Genomic DNA, 21,629 nt, shown 5'->3' on the forward strand with positions numbered 1-21,629 from the left:
GTTTGTTGCCCGGTGTGCATCGCCCAATAATCACAACGGGGTGGAGAAGCAGAAAAGTTTATTTGAAGCTTCAAGTGGTACAGGGAGACATTAATCTCAAATCCTGCACACAGAGCAGGAAGTTACACAGACTTTTATACATCCTTTTTTTCAGCATACTTATCCAATAGCAAGCTGCCCTAAGTATCCATATAGCCAGCCAATCCGGTATACCAGCTAATTCCCTTTTTCTTTGTAGCATCTGTTAAACTATATATGGAGTTGTTTTGTTCAGCATTGTTTTGCCATATCTGCCCTGTCTGACCTTGTTCGGTTTTGGACAGTCTGCACTTGCAACATATTGTTGCAAGATCCTCAGCATAACTGCTGCGAGTGCCTCCAGGTGTGTGGGGGGGGCAAGGTCACTTGGGCCTAGTGCGAGGGGGCTTCATCGACACTCATGGTCTTCCATCCCCTCAAGTTACCTAGTGGCCATGCCCAGTGTTCTCAACACAGGTAAGCATGGCTGGCTATCGTACTGAACGCACTCCCACTTGGACCACTGTGGAGCTGTTGGATCTGATCAGTATATGGGGAGAGGAGTCTGTTTAGTCGCAGCTGAAAGTGACCCCGTAGGAACTGGGACACATATGGGCAAATTTCTTGAGGCTTGTGTGAATAGGGCTATGATCATGACATGCAGCAGTGCAGAGCGAAGATAAAGGAGCTAAGGCAGGCCTACCATAAGGCGAGGGAGGCAAACCATCGCTCCGGTGGTGCACCTACGACCTGCCGCTTCTATAAGGAGCTGAATGCTATCCTTGGCAGTAACCCCACCTCCATCGCTGATAGCCCCGTGGATACTTTGGAGGCAGCAGAAAGAGGGGCTAACCTGCAGTCTGAAATTCTTGATGAAGAAGTGGAGCTAGAAGAGGATGAAGAGCGCCCAGCAGGATCTCCTGGTAGGGCAGGCAGCCAGGAACTTTTCTTCACTCCAGAAGTGCTCTCCGGGGAGCAGGAAGCAGATGAGACGCAGTGTAAGTTGCTGTGGCTTGTGTCAGGAATAGAAGAGTGGGAGGCAGGTTGTGTTTTTATGAGAGCTGGACATTGCCCTGTGTAGCTAATCTGCATGGCCAAGCAGGGTGTCAATGGACATCGAGATCTCCATGGAATTCTCCAGAGAGAGGCTCTGGAAAATTTTCAAGAGATACTTGTTAATCCTCTGCCGCAGATTCCAAGGGATTGCAGCCTTGTTAGTTCCTCCATTGTAGGAAACTGTCCCCTGCCATTTAGCAATCACTGGAGCTGGGACCAAAGTGGCACATAGCTGAGCTGCATATAAATCAGGGTGAAAGCTGCAGGAATGCAGTAGTTGCGCCCTAGTTTCCCTGATTACCTGCAGCAGTGAGATGTCAGCTAGAGATGTGCCCACCTGTGGAAAAGTATTTGATAATTTTTAGAATGAGTTCCCTGGAAAGCTGCACTGCAAGCCGTGACTGTTTTGTCCATACGCACGACCACTCTCCCCCCAGTCCCGACACTCACCGTGATTTGGGTGCTTGTGGAGCTGTGTGCCTGCCTAGAACCAGTGATAAAGTGATTGCTACTAGTTGCAAAAGGCCCTTATTACCAAAATGTTTCAATCATTTGCTGGAATGTAAAAACATAAGACCATAAGAACGGCCAGACTGGGTCAGACCAAAGGTCCATCTAGCCCAGTATCCTGTCTTCCAACAGTGGTCAGCACCAGGTACCCCAGAGGGAATGAACAGAACAGGTAAACCTCAAGTGATCCATCCCCTGTAACAATCCCTCTTCTATGTATTGTCCACAGCAGCCGAGACCTTGAGGAACACACCCTGCCGACTGGCTTCAGCAGATAAGGAAGAAGCCAAGATGCAGCAAAGAAGATATGTTCAGAGAGGTGCTGCATCGCTTTGACTAGGGAACACAAGAGTGCTGGGAAGCCAAAAGGCAGGACAGAAAAGAGAATCAAGCGACTGAGTAGATGTTAAAATTAATGGAGGATCAGACAGAGATGTTCAAGCCTTTGATCCAGCTGCAGACTGAGCAGATCCGTGGTCAACCTCCACTGCAGCATGTGTACATGCACAATTCTTTGCCAACCCCACCCCCTTACGCCCACACATTCCTTTTCACTTTATGGTGCTCCTCAGTTTCCCCATCACTCCACCCCTCTCACAGCTTGGACAATGATGGCTGGAGCTACACACAGTTGTGAGGTTTTACCCTTTTTAACAATAAACAAAGGCAAAGGTTTCTAATGGTACAATGTGTTTATTCTGTGTTCTACAAAATCATATAGCAATCAGTTCAGCATCAGGAACAGGCTTCTAAAGCATTTTCTTGCACGGATCTTGGGCCTCAAAATTTAACATGGATGCACCAGGGAAGCACCTCCAAAGCAGACATGTGTTAGTGCCCCTCATTGTCAAAGTGGTTCCTCAGAGCCTCTCTGATGTTAATAGCGGTCCTCTGGGTTCCTTTGACAGCCCTAGCATCCGGCTGTTCAAACTGTGCAGCCAAGTGCTCTGCCTTAGTGCTCCACAACTGAGCAAACATTTCACCCTTAGATTCACACAGCTTATGCAAAGTGCAGCACGCAGCTATGACCATGGGAATATTATCCTCGGTAAGGTCTAACCTGCCATTGAGACACCTCCAGCGAGCTTTCAAATGGCCAAAGGCACATTCAACTATCATGCTGCACCTGCTCAGCGTGTTATTATGCAACCCTTCTGGCCGTCAAAGTTGGCAGCAACAAGGGCTGGGTTCAGTATCTAGGGGTTCCGTTTCACTAACACAATGCAAAACCAGCTCGAGCCCCTGCCCAGTACCTGGGACAATTACATACTACCCCCCTGGGCACCTCTAAGAGCAACACTTCCCCTCTCGCAAGCACAGAGTCTGTGTGTAGCAAAAGCCTTTCAATAAAGGAGGGAAACAATCATAGAATCATAGAATATCAGGATTGGAAGGGACCTCAAGAGGTCATCTAGTCCAACCCCCTGCTCAAAGCAGGACCGATCCCCAATTAAATCATCCCAGCCAGGGCTTTGTCAAGCCTGACCTTAAAAACTTCTAAGGAAGGAGATTCCCCCACCTCCCTAGGGAACGCATTCCAGTGTTTCACCACCCTCCTAGTGAAAAAGTTTTTCCTAATATCCAACCTAAATCTCCCCCACTGCAACTTGAGACCATTACTCCTTGTTCTGTCATCTGCTACCACTGAGAACAGTCTAGAGCCATCCTCTTTGGAACCCCCTTTCAGGTAGTTGAAAGCAGCTATCAAATCCCCCCTCATTCTTCTCTTCTGTAGTCTAAACATCCCCAGTTCCCTCAGCCTCTCCTCATAAGTCATGTGTTCCAGTCCCCTAATCATTTTTGTTGCCCTCCGCTGGACTCTTTCCAATTTTGCCACATCCTTCTTGTAGTGTGGGGCCCAAAACTGGACACAGTACTCCAGATGAGGCCTCACCAGTGTCAAATAGAGGGGAACGATCACATCCCTTGATCTGCTGGCAATGCCCCTACTTATACATCCCAAAATGCCATTGGCCTTCTTGGCAACAAGGGCACACTGTTGACTTCTATACAGCTTCTTGTCCACTGTAGCTTCTCGTCCCTTAGGTCCTTTTCTGCCGAACTGCTGCCGAGCCATTCGGTCCCTAGTCTGTAGCGGTGCATTGGATTCTTCCGTCCTAAGTGCAGGACTCTGCACTTGTCCTTGTTGAACCTCATCAGATTATGCAGAACCAGTGCAGCATTATGTGGGGAACACCGCAAACAGGATTCATAACATAAACCATGAGCAAAAGACCCACCCCCAAGTAAGTTTGGCAGTGTCCTTTTCCGATGAAGTGAGCTGTAGCTCACGAAATTTTATGCTCAAATAAATTTGTTAGTCTCTAAGGTACCACAAATACTCCTTTTCTTTTTGCGAATACAGACTAACATGGCTGCTACTCTGAAACTTTTCCCTTTAGGGTCTTAAGTCCAGTAACCCAACAGTCACCCCACCCATGGTTTCTGTTCTTGGTCAGTGCAACCCCCAGAGTTCAGAAGTTCATCTGCATAGTTTACCTCCCAACCTGGGTGGAAGGGGACAGGAGGTATGGGTGAATTTTACATGCTCCACTGCTCAGGTCAACAGCCAATTGCCACACCTCTCCGTGGGGTTCTGCTGCAGTCTTCATCCCCAGCCTCGCCTCGCCTCCCTGACTACTCCTCTCTGCCAGCTGCTCACCAATATTATTTCAGCCCCCAGCCCCACTTAACACAGCTGTCAGTGATTCCTGCTTTTAGCAGAGGAACCTCAGTGCTGGCACTCTCAGAACCACTAGCCCAGAGCAGGTCTAAGGCTTAGACCTACAGATCAGGGATTTCAGCTCTACAGTATATAACAAGACTCCTAATGAAGTCAAAATTCACTCTGTAAACACAACCCTGCACCTAACCTCTCTCAATTCACTAGGCTTTGGAACCCATGTCCTTTGCCCAGCAAGTGCTACTTAGTTGAGAGTGAGTCCCTCAGTCATAAAATGCCAAGTACAGTTCTACTGTCCTGGATTCACATAACCAGAATAACAACACTTTATTACTCCTGCCCCAATAACAAAGAGACTGGGGATCCCACAGCAGCCAAAGTGATTATTTGAGCAAGCAGTCCCATCATGCTAGGCAGGATGGGTGTGCCCATACAGAAGAGATCAGCCCCTGAAGTCCTTTTCCACAGCTTACCACCAGATGTCAGGGTAGAGCTCATTCTGACTCTGCTTACAGTTAAAACGCTCCTTGCTGCTGCCAGGTGCCCTGTGTAAGATTTCATGAGCCAGGGCTGTAAGGGTAAGCCAGGTCTCCCAGGATTACTATGGGCATTTCCACATCCCTCACTGTGATCTTGTGGTCTGGAAAGAAAGTCCACACCTGCAGCTTTCTATACAGGCCACTGTTCCTGAAGATGTGTGTGTGTCATGCACCTTTCCAGACCAGCCTGCATTGATGTCTGTGAAACGTCCACGGTGATCTACAAGCGCCTGCCACACCACAGAGAAGTATCCTTTCCTATTGATGTACTCTGATGCAAGGTGGTCTGGTGCTAAAATTGGAATGTGTGCGCCATCAATTGCCCCTCCACAGTTAGGGAAATCCATCTCTGCAAAGCCATCCACTATTTCATGCACATTTCCCAAAGTCACGGTCCTCTGTAGTAGGATGTGATTTATTGCCCTTCACACTTGGAGTAATACAGCCCCAGCAGTGGACTTCCCCACTCCAGATTGATTTGTGACTGACCAGTAGTAGTCTGGACTCGCCAGCTTCCACGCAGCAATTGCAACATGCTTCTCTACCGAAAGGGAAGCTCTCATTCTGGTGTCCTTGTGCCGCAGGTCGGGGGCCAGCTCAGCACATAGCTCCAGGAAGGTTGCTTTACGCATCCTAAAGTTCTATACCCACTGGTCTTCATCCTACACCTGCATGACAATGCGATCCCACCAATCAGTGCTTATTTTCCTAGCCCAAAAGCGAGGGTCTACCATATGCAGCTGCTCTGTGAATGGCAAAAGCACTATGTTGCTGCTGTCCATATCATGCAGAATGTCGGGCACCTGCGATGCCCCCTCTGTCAGTAACTTCGCGAGTAACTGTGCTGCCATGTGCGATGTCCTCACGACAATTAACAGCTCGTAGGAGAGACATGCAGGATCCATCCTCGCTCACTGCAGATGTTGTCGCGCGCTTGCAAAGACTGACCGTTGGAAAAACGGTGCGAAAGGAAGCCGGAAACCATTGGAGGGCTGGGACGCAAAGTAGTGCATGACGGGACATTTTGCACATCCCAGGATGCACCGTGCTCCATTTCCACCTTCCCACAACACCTAGCAACAGACAGGAGCAGCAGGTTTGTATCATTTTTGGTGGTACTCCCGCCCCCACCACACCTGCCTAAAGCTCTGGGAGGGAGTTTATGTGTGGGAGGGGGTGTAGGTTGCAGGGTCTGGGAGGGGGTTTGGGTGCTGGGTGCAGGCTCTGGGCTGGGACAGAGGGTTGGGGTGTGGGGCATGGTGCTGGGCCAGGGATGAGAAGTTCAGGGTGCAGCAGAAAGGCTGCCCCAGGGCTGGGGCAGGAGGCCAGAGAGGAGGACTTCCCCCAGCCCTCTCCCCACTGGCAACAGTGAGCTGTGGGGAGGGAGGGCCTCTCCCCACCCCAACGCTCACCCAAGCCCCCCCAGGCTGCTGCTCAGGAGGTCCATCCAGGATAAGCTCCTCCCTCTTGGAATCCCCTGCAGGGGGTGGGGTCTGCCATGCGCCTCCTCCTCTCCCCTTCCTGCTCCCCCCCCACAGCCGCAACAGCAGCCGCCTCAGCCTGCCCCCAGCACCGTTCCCTTGTAGCCAGCATCAGCCAGCGATGGAGCTCAGTGCAGAGCTGCAGCGGGCAGCCACCCGCTGCCCAGGGCAGGCAGGGACTCACGGGGGAGGCAGATGGGGCCGGGGGACATGCGGGGGAGGGGGCGCGCGTGGGTAGCAGGTGGAGCCAGGGGAGAGACATGGCCCCGAACATTGGTGGAGCTGGGTCCCTGGGCTCTGAGTTTGCTGGAGCCCGGGCACTAAGGGCCCATACAACTCGCCACCCCTAGCGACAATGGTGCCCCTAATGTGGACACGATCTGTCGACACAGGGAGCAAATGTAAACGCGCATTGGGGTCATTGCTTTTTGTCGATTTTTTCGTGTCGACATTAGTTTCATCTACCAAACTTGCCAATGGAGGCAGCAGCATCATGTAACAGGGTTTATCACTAACTCAGACCCAGGGGCCGCAGAGTTTCTAATTCCTGTTCTGTGTTCTCCCCACTTCTCCCAGCACCAGCCACAAACGCTCTCAGCTGCTCCATCCCCTTCCCTCCATCCCAACCTCAGCTGCCCCCCTCACTGGGACAGGGGCTTTCAGAACCAGCCCCCAGCCAGCCCCAGGCTCTGCACAGACTGGGCGGGGGAGAGAGGAGCTGATGTTAACCCTTCGCTAGCCCTGGCTCTGTCTCCCCTGACCCCTAGGCTGTGACACTGGGGGTGACTCGCTGCAGCTCAGCACAGGCCCTGCTAGGAGCAGCAGGAAGGAAACGCCCCAGCTCCAGCCAAACAGGCTCCTCTCAGCGCAGGAAAGTGAAACAAACCCGCAGCGGCTGGGTCCAGGTGTGGCGGGGCCATGGCTGCCGGGAACCTAGCTGGGAGCTTCCAGGACGAAGTGACTTGCTCCATCTGCCTGGAGTATTTCACAGACCCAGTGACCATTGAGTGTGGCCACAACTTCTGCCGGGCCTGCATCAGCCAGTGCTGGGGGAGCTGGAGCCAAACTTCTCCTGCCCCCAGTGCAGAGAAACCGCCCTGCAGAGAGACCTGTGTCCCCACGGGCAGCTGGGGAACCTGGCGGAGCTAGTGAAACACCTGAGGCTGCAGGCGGAGCCAGAGCCCGAGGGGCAGAGAGTGGGTGACAGGCACCAGGAGGCTCTGAAACTCTCCTGCGAGGAGGATCAAACCCCACTTTGCTTGGTGTGTGACCGATCCTGGGTGCACCGCACTCACACGGTGGTTCCCATGGAGGAGGCTACCCAGGAGCACAGGGTAGGGAACAGTTATCTGCATGGCTAGAAGTTACAGGGGCAGCTTCTCTGCAGCTACAGAGCCCCCCTGTGTGTCTGACCAGCCCTGGGTTAGAGCCAGGGAGCTGCCTAATAACGGGATTGTTGTGCAGTGGGAATTTTTCATAATATTTTGGATGAATATTGTGTGTGCCTCAGTGTCCCCTATGTGGTGCATGTTTAACACCCACAGCTGTCGTCAGCTGGGAGCAAAGAGGGGGACCTGTGGAGCTTAATGGACGAGCCTCTACTGCGTGAGCTAAAAGACCTGTTCTCCTCTCCAAGACTGTAGGAGGTTCACACATCTTTAGTTGGTCTAGGTGCTGCTGAAGGGGGACAGAGCGCCCCACCAAGCAGGCATGGGTTACACATGGCTAAGACTATGAGTTTTTCACAGAGGTTGCAGAAGTCACGGAATCCATGACTTCCAGAGACCTCTGTGACTTCAGCTCGTAGCTCCAAGCGAGCCCCCACAGCTGCCTAGCCACTGTGAGAGGTGTGGGGACCCCGCAGCTGAACTCCCCGTGGACAGGTCACGGGCTTCTGTGAATTTTTCTTTATTGCCCGTGACCTGCCGTGACTTTTACTAAAAATATCCCGGACAAAATCTTAGCCTTACTCATGGTTAAGTAGGTGAGGGGAGGGGGGAAAGGTGTTACTTGTAGAGACCCAGAGATACAGGCATGAGGGACAGCTGGCTGCCTGGGGCCCCATGCCCATGGTGTGTCCCAGAAGACAATGGCCATTCCAATTGCCTGGACATTTGGCACCACACAATAAATGACCATGGACGGCCCACCCTCCATGGGAAGCCAGCCAAGTGTGCCCAGCTGGAGGACAAAGGACTGGGCTGGGGTTCTAAGTGTGGGCAGCTGGAGGCAGGAGAGGAGCTTGTGGGCTCGGACGACAGAGGGGACAGAGGGCTCTGGGACTGACCCAGATGGACCTTTCCGTTCTCTGTGTTAACTAAGCACTGTCTGCGCTGTGTTCCAGACATGTCAAAAAACAAGGAGAGTCAATTATTTTTTATTAAGGTCCAAATTTCTTGGTCAAGGCATAGTCAAGGTCCAGACTTCAGAGAAAATAATAAAAAATAATAACAATCATGATCATAATAAAATAATAAAAAGATTTCAGGATCTGCTCAAAAGCATCTGGTGGTCCAGATTTGGCCCGCGGTCTGCCTGTTGACTGCCCCTGTAATAACCCCCCCTGCTTTTACAATGCTAGCTGAGAGTCACTCCAGGGTAAGGAAGTGGGGGTACATGGCTCCCTTGGGGCCTACAAGTCTCCCTTGGGTGTCCAACTCAGGTGGACTTGCTGATTTGAAACAGGGGTGCTGAAGGCTCTGAGATTCAGAGTCAGGAGGCGGTGAAGCCAAGTGACTTTCCTCATTGGAAAAAGTGTGACCTTAAGGGGGTTGCCACACTAAAGAGCTCCTCCCAGGGACTGTTCAAGAGCACCAGACCTATGGCAGGGAAACAGCCTGGAGATGATGGTGCTGGGACGGAGTGGGCCAGGCTCAGCAGCTCTGCCGGGGAGCTACCTTGGAGCTGAGGTCACTTTTTCAGAGGGTTGGAGAAGGGGGACCTGCTCCCACAGCCTCACTCTGCTCAGTGATGATGTTATTGTTGGACACAAACCAGTGACCCCAAACCAGCCCCCAGAGCCATTGTTTGTTTGCAGGAGCAAATCCTGACCCGCCTGCAGCATCCGTGGGAGGAGACAGAAGAGCTCCTGGGCCTGAAATCCGACTGGGACAAGGAGAGGGAGAGGCTCGTGGTAGGTGCCCTGCCCTGCCTGGCCGCTTTGCACAGGGGTGTCAGCAACAGCAGCAGGGGGTCTCTGCGCTGCTTGGGGTCTGGGTCATTCAGAAGGTTAAAGGGTTTCCAGGGTCGCTACAGGGAGACAGGTCAGGGTCATTTTAACCAGTGCAGGGCAGACTCTGCTCTCAGGTACCTGGTGTACATCAGGAGTGAGCCCACCGAAGTCAGTGGGGTCAGGGTCAGACTCCTCTGGGACTCTGATGTTAGTTCCCACTGGGGTCAATGGGTTTACACCAGGGTAGCTGGGAGCAGCCTCTGTCTCTGTCTCTCTAGCACGGGGGAGGGGGAAAGGGGGGGCAGAGGGAGAGGCCAGTAAAACACTGAATAGGCACAGATGTGGCAGGGGTCAGGGCAGAGCAGGGGGAGACTTTTGCTGATCCCAGGGTTCGAGTGTCAGACGTCCCAGTGATGCCATTGGGCAGTTTGGGAAGCACCATTTGCCACGGCCTGGTCTGCACTTCACTCTGGTGCTGGGACAGTGGTGGGGACGGGCTGGGGGTTGGTGATTTTGGATCACATTTTTATACTAGCAAAAGCTCTAGTGTAGCCACAGTTACTCTGGCAAAGAGATTGAATGAAACGCTCTGGGGAGCCCGGACAAGGCTTTGTACCATTTCCCAAGACACCTGCTCTCCCCGTGTCCCTGCCCTGCCCCTGCGTATCTCTGTGCACCCCAGAGGCAGACGGAAGTGGAGCGGCCGCTGGTGGTGTCCAAGTGCGAGGGGCTGCACCAGTTTCTGGCTGAACAGGAGCGCCTCCTCCTGGCCCGGCTGGGAGAGCTGGACGAGGAGATTGGGAGGAGGAGGGAGGAAAATGCCACCCACCTGGGTGAGGAGATTTCCCGGCTCAGCGCCCTGATGACGGAGCTGGAGGGGAAGCGTCAGCAGCCGGTGCTGGAATTGCTGCAGGTGAGACAGTGTCAGATGCACCCAGAGCCCAGTGCAGGGAGGAGACGGTCCCTGAGTCACTCGGGCTGACAGAGTAACTCAGTGCAGGGAGCACGGCCCGGGGCGTCTGCAGGGCCAGGGGCCCAGGGCTGCAGAGAGACAGGAGTTTGGGCTGTTGGGGAGGTGGAGGGAGGCTGGTGAAAGGCTGTTCCAGCCCCACCCCTGGGGCTCAGTGCAGGGGGCCCAGCCGTCTCTGCAGGGCAGCTGGTGTGAACGGGGCTCTGCTCCCACTAGCACAGCCCTTCAAAGTCTCCACCCCACTGGGGGAGCAGCCTGTGGGGCCGGGGCTGGGGGAGCAGAGTGACCCGTCTGGTGCAGGGGGCCTGCTGGGCCATGGCCACTGACTCTCTGCTCTGTCTCTCCTTCCCCTCTAGGGTGTCAGAAGTGCCGTGAGCAGGTACGTCCAGGCTCCGTCTGCCCCTCACGCCCCGTTGTGCTGGGAAGAGACTCAGAGCCCCGGCTACAGACCCAGCCCCCAGCGGCCCAACCGTGGGACAGTCTCACCCTCTGGATCCAGCCTCCCTCTGTCCCCATCGCCCTGAGGCTGAAGCCACTGGGTCTGTGTGACCCACCCTGGGGAGGGGAGTGCCCCACAGCTCTGGGCTGCAGAACCCTCCCTGGGGGCCTGACTGGCTCAGGGGATCATTAATGGGGCTGGGGGCCTGTCACTCCAAGGGCCCAGCTAGGACCTGTCCCCAGCTCTGTCATGGCCCAAAGCCTGTCCCGTGTGAAGGGGATGCTAGGGCCTGTGGGGAAAGAGCTGAGTGTCCCAGCCAGGCCCTAGTGGGGCAGTGTCTCGGTCCCAGAACCCCCACCCCACGGGGAATGACCAGGCCCTTTGGAGGCTGAGAGGAGAAGCTGAGGAGAAGCTGGGCCTGGAGAATTGGCCCCTCTCTCGTCCCTGGGAGAAGCCCCTCCAGGCCCTTGTGGGGAACGTGGGGCTGGGCCAGGTGTGAGGGGAGCTGGGGCTGGCCCTGCCCAGGCTGGGTTTTCTCTCTGGATGGAGAGGCTGATCCTGGCAGATTGTGCAGGCAGTAAATTCCCTGGGAAATAGAGGTCATGGCCCCATTAGCCCTGCCTGTGGCCCAGCTCCCACCCACTCCCCATCTGGCTCTGGAGGGCAGGAACTTAGGGCCGAGGAATGGGAGGAATAAACACGCTCGTGTCTCTGCAGGGATGAGAAGGCCATGTCTCCGCATCTGGTGCCTGAGTCCCCTGAGCTGGAAAAGAGAATCCTGGATTTCCCTCGAGAGAACAATCTCCAGGAGGCTGTGATGGGATTCCTGGGTAAGGGGCGCTGCTGGGGGCAGGGGGAGGGATTTGGCCCAGCAGGTTGGGTTATTATCAGTTCCTGTGTGCCCGTATTACTCGTGGATCAGAGCTTCATTCAGAGCACTGTGACTGCCCAGCCCAGAGAGGCCCAGATCCTGGGAGAGCCCTTGGGGTCCCAGCTTCCCTGGCTGCTCAGAGCAGAGCCCAAAGGGGAAGATTTCAGGAGAGCAGATAATTCATAATCATGAATCTGTGTGCCCAGTGCTGTCTCCTGCTCTCTCCTTGGCTATCTGAGTGCAGGGGTGGGTGCTCTTGGTTAACAGGAGATGTTATCACGGATTCTCAGCCTCCCTGACTGACACCAGCTGAGCATCAGGGCCCTAGTGTTTAAGCACCTTGGGCCACACTTTCAATGGTATTTAGGTGTCTGGTGGGAACCTCCAAAGCACCTAACTCCTATGGACTTGCCTAACCTGCTTCAGCCCTTTTAAAAATCCCATTCAGTGTCTACCTGCATCTTTAGGTGCCTAACTATCTAGGAGAAGCTCCCTCCTTGTGCCTTGGTCGCCAGCCTGTCCTGTGATATTGTATCAGCTTGAAAGAGCTGTGACTCTAGTAGTGGTGAGACAGGGATTGTGACTAATTATTCTTTCTCTATCTCTCCTGCCAGAGGGGCTGGCTGCAGAGAGAGGTGAGACTCCCAGGTCTCTGTGCTAGGGCAGGGCACGACAGCTGCTGGGAGCTTGTTCCCCTGTATGGAGCAGCTCCCAGGCTGGGCGTGTGTGCACAGGGGAGAAACCCAGCACGGGAATGTGGGACAGAAAAGAGGAGGGGGAGTTGGAGCCTGTTGAGCCCTGGTCTGTTGTGAGATGGTGCAGAGCCGGGTGCTGTGGGGAGCAGGCCCATGTACGGACCTGGCTATAGCTGCTGCTGAACAGTCAGGTCTGTTTGTGTCAGGACTTTGGGTCTGCCCCACAGTCTCTGCAACGAACCCTGCTCTGGGTGACTCTGCTGTGTGAATTCTCAACTCTCTTTCTCTGCCGGTTGTTCCAGGACTCACAAGAGGATATGCAGGTAACTGAGGCCAATCCTGTATCAGTGACTCCAGCCCCCTCCCTTGGAAGAGGTTCACTCCCTGCAGCTGCTCCTGGCACCACCCCCAAATGATGCCTGAGACCTGGGTTCCCGGCTGGCTGGGCACAGGGTCTCCAGCAGGGCTGTAGGTGCTGGTACCGCGCTCGCTGCCAGCCCCTGACCCAGCCTGGCCTATTGCCCCAGCGCTGACCCCTCCCCTGCAGGTGGGGACCCTGTCGCTCTGCCTGGCTGAGCCCCCCTCTCTGCCGCTGCCTCTGCTGCTGGGCTGGCAGGCTCAGTCCATGCCAGGACCCATGCGGCGCTTCATAAATGATCTGGAGGATGGTGTGGACTTCCCCAGTGGATGGAATCTGACTATGGAACACACTTCACGTCAAAAATCGTCCAAAGCATCTCAGACGCCTTACAGATTCCTGGAAACTCCATACACCCTGGAGACCGCAAGCCAGTGGGGTAGTGGAGCGGACCAATCAGACCCTTAAGTGACATCTCTCGAAAGTATGCCAGGAGGCCTCCCTACGGTGGCCTGATGCCCTGCCCCTAGTTCTGCTCTGCATCCGTGCTCTCCCAAAGGGTAGATTAGGGCTCAGTCCCTTTGAAATTATGTTTGAAAGGGCATGGCCTATGAATGGTACACTGGTTGTGTCAGGGGGAGAGTGGGAATTGGGGAATGGGTTTTTGTCTCAGTATATGTGTTCCCTGTCTGCTGTTCTTTTGTCTCTTCACAGGTATACTAAGGATTCCCAGCCTCTACCCTTGGATTCGCCCATCCACTCCCTGCAGCCTGGTGATTCAGTGCGTGTACGTACCTGGAAAGACGAGCCTCTCCAGGAAAAGTGGAAGGGACCCTATACCGTCCTGCTGGTCTCCCACATGGCAGCAAAGGTCGAGGGACACAAGAATTGGATTCATTATACCCGGCTGAAAGCGGTGTCGACCCCCCCCGGCTGAAAGGTGGACCGTGCATTCAGCCCCCTCCACTGAGGATCTTGGACTAAAATTACTATTTAAATGGCAGCCCGCCGGGAAGGCAGGAAAATAGATGGGAGGGTATATTTTATTCCCCCTCTTGGCCATGTGCCTAACTGGTACTGCTGTTTCAGGCATTGTACCCGTAAATACCTGGCTGGCACTGGCCCAGAGTGCAGTGAACGCAACGTCGTTCTAAGAGAACCTTATTCTCAGAGAGTGAGGCAGCAGCTCTGGCCTTTTCCTTAGTTGTATCCCTGGGCTTGTGGTGCATAATTATCACGCAGTAGAGCACCTTGCCTGCACGGTGGCAAAGGCCATTAACTTAACCTCAACCGTCCTGGCCCAACTCTCACATGAGTTAGGAGAAGTACGTCAGGGTATGCTACAGAACAGGCTGGCTGTAGACTATTTGCTTCTACGCCATGGTCACCTATGCCAGGAGTTTGCCGGCATGTGTTGCTTTAATACAACAGATGCAGGGCCATCTGTAGAAGCTGATTTACAACGCCTAAAACAGCTGTTAAAGGGCATTCATTAGCAAACTAGGGAGGATTGGCTACACTCTTTATTTTCTGGTTGGGGCCTTTCCCCATGGCTAAGTGGGTTCTTTAGCCTATTATTTAAGGGTTTTTTCCCCTGTATTAATCATGTTATGTTTACTGTGTTGTATGTGGTCCTGTGTAAAAATACTTATTTTGCATAGTTTTGAAAATTTTAATTTTATGCATAACCCGCTAGTAAGTAAATAAAGATGAGAAGACTCAAGCAATAGAAATGAGTATTCTCAAAGGAGGGAATTGTTGGAGACCCCAGGGCATGGCCACTAGTTAAGTCGAGGGGATGGAAGGCCATAAGGGTCGAGGAAGTCTCTTTGCTGAAGGCCTAAGGGCTTCTTCTCACCCCCCGTTAATAGAATTCAGGCCTGGCTGGTTAGAGTAAGCTCTTTTGCTCTTAAAACAATGTTGCAGCCGCAGATAATGCCTCATAGTGTAAGGTTTGCTGACGCCAAGCTAAAGATAATAGGAGATAGTTACAAGGCCAGACAGAATGTGCTGGTTGTTTAAGTTGCTAGGAATGCTTGTTAGAGGTTGCAGGAAATACACATTGTTGTAACCCATATAAGGAAGGCAGAGTATTTGTGCAAAGTTTTAATTGGCTGATGTGTAGTGCAGTAGCATTAAGAAATATAAAAGTGTGTGTAAAGACCTGCTCTGGTGTGCAGGATTTGAGATTCTATTCTCCCTGTACCTTGTTTGCAGCTGCAAATAAACTTTTCTGCTTCTCCACCCCATTGTGATTATTGAGTGAAACACACCGGGTAACGAACCCCTGCTGTTGTTTTGCCTCTCGGCACTGGGTGCCGGCAACAGTTTCAGCTTGTGAATTTTCCCTGTGCTAAAAGGGAGGTTTATCCCTGTTTTTGTAACTTTAAAGTTTTGCCTAGAGGGGAATCCTCTGTGTTTTGAATCTGATTGCCCTGTGAGATTATCTCCCATTCTAATTTTACATAGGTGTTTCTTTTACTTTTCTTTCTAATAAAGTTCTGTTTTCTTTAAGAATCTGATTGGAGTTTTTAGTGTCCCTAAAAACCCAAAGTTGGTCTGTGCTCATCTTGTTTATTCTCAAGCCTCCCCAGGAAAGGGGGTGTAAGGCTTGGGGGGATATTAAGTGGGAGATAGGGCTCCAAGTGGCCCGCCATAAATGTTTGAATCACTTGGTGGTGGCAGCGTTTACCTAATCCAAAGTACAAGGGAGAATTTGTGCCGTGGGGAATTTTTAACCTAAACTGGTAAAAATAAGCTTAGGGGGTCTTTCATGCGGGTCCCCACATCTGTACCCTAAAGTTCAGAGTGGGGAGGGAACCCTGACAGCAGGTGATTAAATCATTTCAGAAACTTCCATCCACTTTCCCATAGTTAGGCCTACCTCAGTTGTGAGCCTAACAGGCCCCAATTATTACAACAACGTCACCTCATCCTTCTGTGTCTTGCTCATGGATCTACAGGATCTGTGCTGTGCCCCCACAGGAACCCTTTCTGTGTGGCAGAACCCCTGTCAGGGTTCCTTCCCCATTCTCAACTCTGGGGTACAGATGTGGGGACCTGCATGAAGGACCCCCTAAGCTTATTTTTATCAGCTTAGGTTAAAATCTTCCCCAAGGCACAAATTCCTTCCTTGCCTTAATATCGCTGCCACCATCAAGTGATTTAAACAAACATTCAGAGAGGGCCACTTGGAGCCTTACTTTCCCCAAATATCCCCCCAAGTCCCTACACCCCCTTTCCTGGGGAGGCTTGAGAATGATATCCTCACCAATTGGTATAGGTGAACACAGACCCAAACCCTTGGATCTTAAGAACAATGAAAAAATCAATCGGGTTCTTAAAAGAAGAATTTTAATTAAAGAAAAGGTAAAAGAATCACCTCTATAAAATCAGGATGGTAAGTACTTTACAGAATAACAAAAGACCCAAAAACAGAGGATTTCCCCTCTAGGCAAACTTAAAGTTATAAAAACAGGGATAAACCTCCCTCTTAGCACAGGGAAAATTCACAAGCTAAAACAAAAGAAAACCTAATGCATTTCTTTCCTATTACTTACTATTTCTGCAATACTAGATGCTTAGTTCAGATATAGCTTAGGGAGATGTATTTTTCCCTGCCCTGTTTCCTGGCTGGATCCGAGAGACACAGACAAAAAACCTTTCCCCACAGATTTGAAAGTATCTTCTCCCCTTATTGGTCCTTTTGGTCAGGTTCCAACCAGGTTATCTGAGCTTCTTAACGCTTTACAGGTAAAAGAGGAATTAACCCTTTACAGGGTAAAGAGGGATTTTATGCTACCCTTAGCTGTATGGTTATGACACCCCCAAAGGGGTCTCACTCTTCCTTGAGGGTAGACCACATGGCCTCTGAGACTCAACCTCTGGCTCCAGCGCTCCCATTTCATACCATGAGCTCTGCCCAGGGAGTCCAGCTGAGACAGGCTCCTCGTCAGAGGCTTGTGCACTCTACAGGGACCAGTGCCCCTCAGCAAGTATGGCAGCCCTTTCATCATGGAATAGGGTTTATTAGTCAAGCAAAAAGAGCAGCAGAATTCCTTAGGTTAGAGAGAAATAAAGGTTGAGAGACGTTGTCCACCTGGCCAAGCCAGTGCAATCACCAGCCAAGCTGCTCTGGCCGCCACTTCTGTCTCTGTCAGGCCAAGGTGAGAGTCCTGTGTCTCTCCAGAGGCCAGCACTTAACCCCTCATGTGACACCTTTTCCTTTGCTCTCAGGCTGGGGCTTTGCTCTGCTTCTCTGCAGAGAAGTGGGGAAAAAATCTCCTTCCTCTTGGTCACTGATTGCTGGGTGTGAATGTTCTGGTCCCTGTGGCTCCACTGTCTTTTCGGGTTCTCCATGGACATGGTGGGCGTTGGCCAGCCCTTCACTGACCCATTCAGTCCGCTCCAGACAGCTAGGTGACACACACACCCCATGTCTCCTGTGCTGCTCCAGGAGCAGGTTAACCCCCCCGGGCAGCAGTGCAAAGTACAGAGGGAAACTGATACACATAGGCTTCATAAAAATATTACAGAAAATTCCCCTTTCATCACAGTCCTAAGGGGAGAGGAACAGAGCCCTCCCTGGATGGGACATGGCTTCTCATCCCAATCTCTATTTCCAACTCACCCCGCAGCAGCAGGAAGTTTGCAGAAGAGAAATGGCCGGTTGCTGTTATGGCAGCACTTTTATGGGAACAGGGAAATGAAATTAAACCTGTTATTCCTGGTTCACACAGTGGTGAGCAACAGAAAATCAGTCCAAGTGAATGAAAGGGAGCTGCCAAATGGCCTGTGTCATTTTCCAAGTCTGCAGCAGCTGCTCCGTGCAGAGCAGGGTGGGGAGGATACACCCTGACAGGCCTAGGCTGTTGTCCCTGTGGGCGGTCTCTCTCCCCAGGCCCCAAGGGAGATTGGCACCTTTGGGTGGAGATGACACAGCGCTGCTTTCTCCGGGGCATGCAGAGAGGCACCGAACTCGGGAGGAGCGGGGGCTTGGCAGCTCCCAGGATCAGAGAGAGCCTGGGGAGACACAGAGCCCAGAGACAGAAAGGTGAGGAGCCCCACCATCTCTTCATTCAGGCCCTAAGCCAGAACAGAGTCCCAGACCCTGGAGACAGATTCAGGGTCCCGTGTGTCTCTGACTCTCCCCAGGATACAGAGCAATTTGTCTCCGTGCAGCTGGGGCAGAGCTGATGGGGGATCCCACTGCTGCCTGCATGCCCCGGAGAGGAGAGATCTCTGCTCTGGGGCAGGGCGCAGAGACAGCTGGGCTCACCAGCCCCCAGGCCCAGGGTAGGACAACAGCAGGGCAGGGCTCATCAGTAACTGGGGGCTGTATGTGGCTCAGCTTCAGGGCTTGTTTGGAGCCACCAGGGTTTTTATCCCCAAGGTGAAGGGTTTGTGCAGACGGGGCTTCTCCTCTCGGGAACAGAAGCCCTCCAAACCTTCTCATGCCTGGGGTATCCGCAAAGAGGGACTGGAAACCTCCCTTCCCCTCCCTTCACATCACCTGTGGATCCAGGCAGATCTGGGAGCTGGGACTCTCCCTCCTAACTTATTGCTCCTGCTGCCCTTTTCGGTCTCTCCCCCTCCTTCCCCTTTCCTCCCTCAGAGTGTTCACTCTCCTGCGTTCAGCAGCTCTGGGACTCGCAGCCCCCCCCCCCCCCCCAGTAACCGTGATTGTGTAATGCGGGTCCATTTGTGCAGAGTCACTTTCCTGCCCGGCCCCAGCCTTTTCCCCTGGGTCTCTCCCCTCACCTGCAGGCTCCGGGTGCGGGGCTGGTGCGGGCAGAGCCCAGGGCTGCCCCAGGGGCTGGCTCCAGCCCCCGCAGAATGTCCGCCTTTGGACAGAATTCTAAGTTTAAGTAGAAGGTCCAGGGAGGCTCAGGGCTGGTGCTGAAGGCCTGTTGTGGGCTGAGACAAGGAGGCAGCAGGATGCCCTCTCAGTGTTGTCCTAAGGGCAGCAACAGCAGCAGCCCCAAGAAAGGGACCCTGCCCCCATCCGAGCAGGGTTTGAGGGGCGGGCTGGGGTGTCCATGGGATCCCTGGGGCTGGGCCAACGGGCTGGATTCTGATCAATCCTGGCTCCTTCCACAACAGGAAATGGGAGCAGGAGGGGAGCAAATAGCCCAGATGGTGCCATGTCTCTACCGCTCAGCACAGATGCTCCCAGCTGCAGAGACCCTCTGTAACATCCCCCTCAGCACAGCACTGCCTGCTACTGCCTCCTCTCAGTTTCCAACACTCCCCTTTCTGCCCAGGATCCCCACTCTTCCCCCCAAGCATCACACTTCATCTCCTCTGCCCATCCTCACCCCTGCCGCCCCCTATGCCCTGAGCCCCACTAATGGGCAGGGTAGGGACAAGTGGTACCAGGGCCAGGTATAAATTTTTCTGGAAATTTCCATGGCAATCGGTGGAGCAAGCAGCCCCCAATCCTCCTTTTGTTACACAGGCCTGAAGGCACCTTAACCCCTTTGGAAATCTGGCCCATTGTGGGTAAAGCTGAGAGTAGCCAGACTGATCTGTCTGAGTCATCACATGTGGGGCAGGAGTTCACAACCCCCAATTCTGTCCTGGCACCTCAGCTGTGCTGAGAGGCCCCAGCTCCCATCGAAACTGAGGTGGATTGCAGGTTCGCAGCCTCTGAAAAATAAGGCCATGAACCATCCGTGGGAGCTGGGGACCTCTGCCCGAGAACCTGCCCTTGCACCTCCACCACTCAGCTCTCCTGACAGCAGCTGTCAATGGCTCCCTGAGGGAGGGCAGGCACTGGCTTCTCTCTTGGGATTTGTACTACAATTTCAGCTTAAGAAACTCTCCCTTGGTGATGCTGAGAATCCAGCCGACCCCATTGTAAGGGACCAGGACCTAGGCAGCCTTGCCTAGGCATCACTGATGGGCTGGGGTCTGCACATGAGTGACAGCAGATGCTGAGCAGGACTGAGAGGAAAGCAAGATCATGGACAGAGTCCGGCCAGGGTTGGACACCTGAGATCACAGCCAGGCCACAGCGAGGAGGCAAGACTCAGGCTGCGATAGAGACCGGCAATCAGGAGACAAGGCAAAGTGTAGCAAGCCAAAGCCGGGGGTTTCCCAGACAACTTCCTGGGCAACGCCCAGGGTTAAATAGGGTGCTAGGCAAATCAGAGGGCAGCAGGGTGCCGTCACGCCGGCTCCCTTGGGTGGTAATTTCTGAGGCACGATCGCATCACAGTGATCCCCAGCTGTGCCTCTGTAGATCCAGGCTCTAGGTCACAGGCCCTGACAACCACCAATACCTAATCTCTTCCTGTTTTATTACACCAATATAGATAAGGCTGAGATGAGCTTATTGTTTCATAGCTGGTCTTTGAAGTGCTCTAAAATCCACATGCTGGTTTGGGCTCTCTTGAAAGCTGCTGTGCCCTGTCGAGGTCTGTGGTCATGTTCTTGGTCCAAATTTAAGGTTATCTGAGCGAGGTGTTCCCAAGATACAGTCCCTCATGTTATCTGCACACTCTGGGGGCACCCACCTTTACCCTCTTCCTAGGGCTCAAGGCGTAACCTGTTAACTTAGGCACCCACCTTCATCCTTCCCTGGGCTCAGGGTATAACCTCACACTCTGTGGGTTTCCAGGGTCTTTTACCAGTGAAAGAGCCTTACACAGTAATATCCTACTTAACCTCTCGCTATTAACGATCACCAAAACAGAATACACACACTAGGTATATATTGCTCACCACTCCCAATAGACGAACTTTTTCTGCCAGCCAGTAAGAATCAGGTAACCTGGGAACTCCAGTTTCTGCACGATCTAGTCGGTAGGGTGTTGAGACCTGGCAGCTCTGCTCTGGGGCTGTGTCCTGGAGTTAGGTTCCAAAGAACTTCCTTTTGGACCCCAGTTTATATAGTGAAACTTGAGTCCTGCTTAGCTGTACCTTAACTAATTATTTACTAAAGTATTACAAAATAATTCTTTGATCAATCCTACCATATTGAGAAAAAATTCTCTACCCCACCACCTTAGCTCATTTACCAACTTGCAAAATTAGTAGTTATGTAATAGACATAAACAAGCAAAAAACTGAACAGAAGCTATGCAGCTAAACAATAGAGAAGCAGGGACCATAATGGCAAAACAATAAAGAAATGGAGGTTTCACACCCACAACTGTTCATAAGTGATTCCTTGCCAGACAGGATGCTGTCAAAAAAGGTTTTCTTTAAATATCTTAAGATCTGTTTCTTTATCTGGTGACGGTGGGTGCTCTTAGGGCAGGATCACTTCCCTAACAGCCCAAAATCACATGTTTTAATGTAATTTAGATAGAATGTGAGGATGTGACTTCCTGCTTTCTCCTAATCTGGCTGCAAAAAAAGACCTCAGACCATACACCCGCTCCAAAAAAGGGACAGGGACATTTCCTGCTCGCTTCTTAGATTTTTGCACAAACCTACGGCTCTACCTTTGGCTCTGAACTGCCCCACGTGGATCTCAGCTGATCAGGATTGAGCACCCATGGCCCCTTTGGGGAAGCAATCCTGGAGTTGTTAGGAGGGGTTAGCGTTAGCTCCAATCGCCAGCTCCAGTCTGCCTGACACACTGGCTGCTGCTCTGTGGCCGACAAGTGTGTGTAGAAGCACAGCTGACATCGGGCACAGGGTAGCTCAAGGCACCGTGCTGTATAGACCAGAGACCAGAGGTGACAGTAAGCTGGTACACTCCGTACCATACCATACCGTACCGGGGCTGCCCGGCTTCCCCAGGTGGCAATTTAAAGGGCCTGGGGCTTCCAGCAGCGGCTGCAGCCACAGGCCCTTTAAATAGCCCCTGGAGCCCTGCTGCCAGAGCC

General features: G+C 52.8%; 1 protein-coding gene across 1 annotated transcript in view; it reads left to right on the plus strand.

Annotated features, from left to right (window-relative positions):
- Positions 1-21,629, plus strand: part of LOC144271891 (uncharacterized) — a 132,176-nt gene that overhangs the window by 23,491 nt on the left and 87,056 nt on the right. The gene's annotated exons all lie outside the window — the stretch shown is intronic.

Source organism: Eretmochelys imbricata, chromosome 11 (assembly GCF_965152235.1).
Source record: "Eretmochelys imbricata isolate rEreImb1 chromosome 11, rEreImb1.hap1, whole genome shotgun sequence".
NCBI classification, from domain to species: Eukaryota; Metazoa; Chordata; order Testudines; family Cheloniidae; genus Eretmochelys; species Eretmochelys imbricata.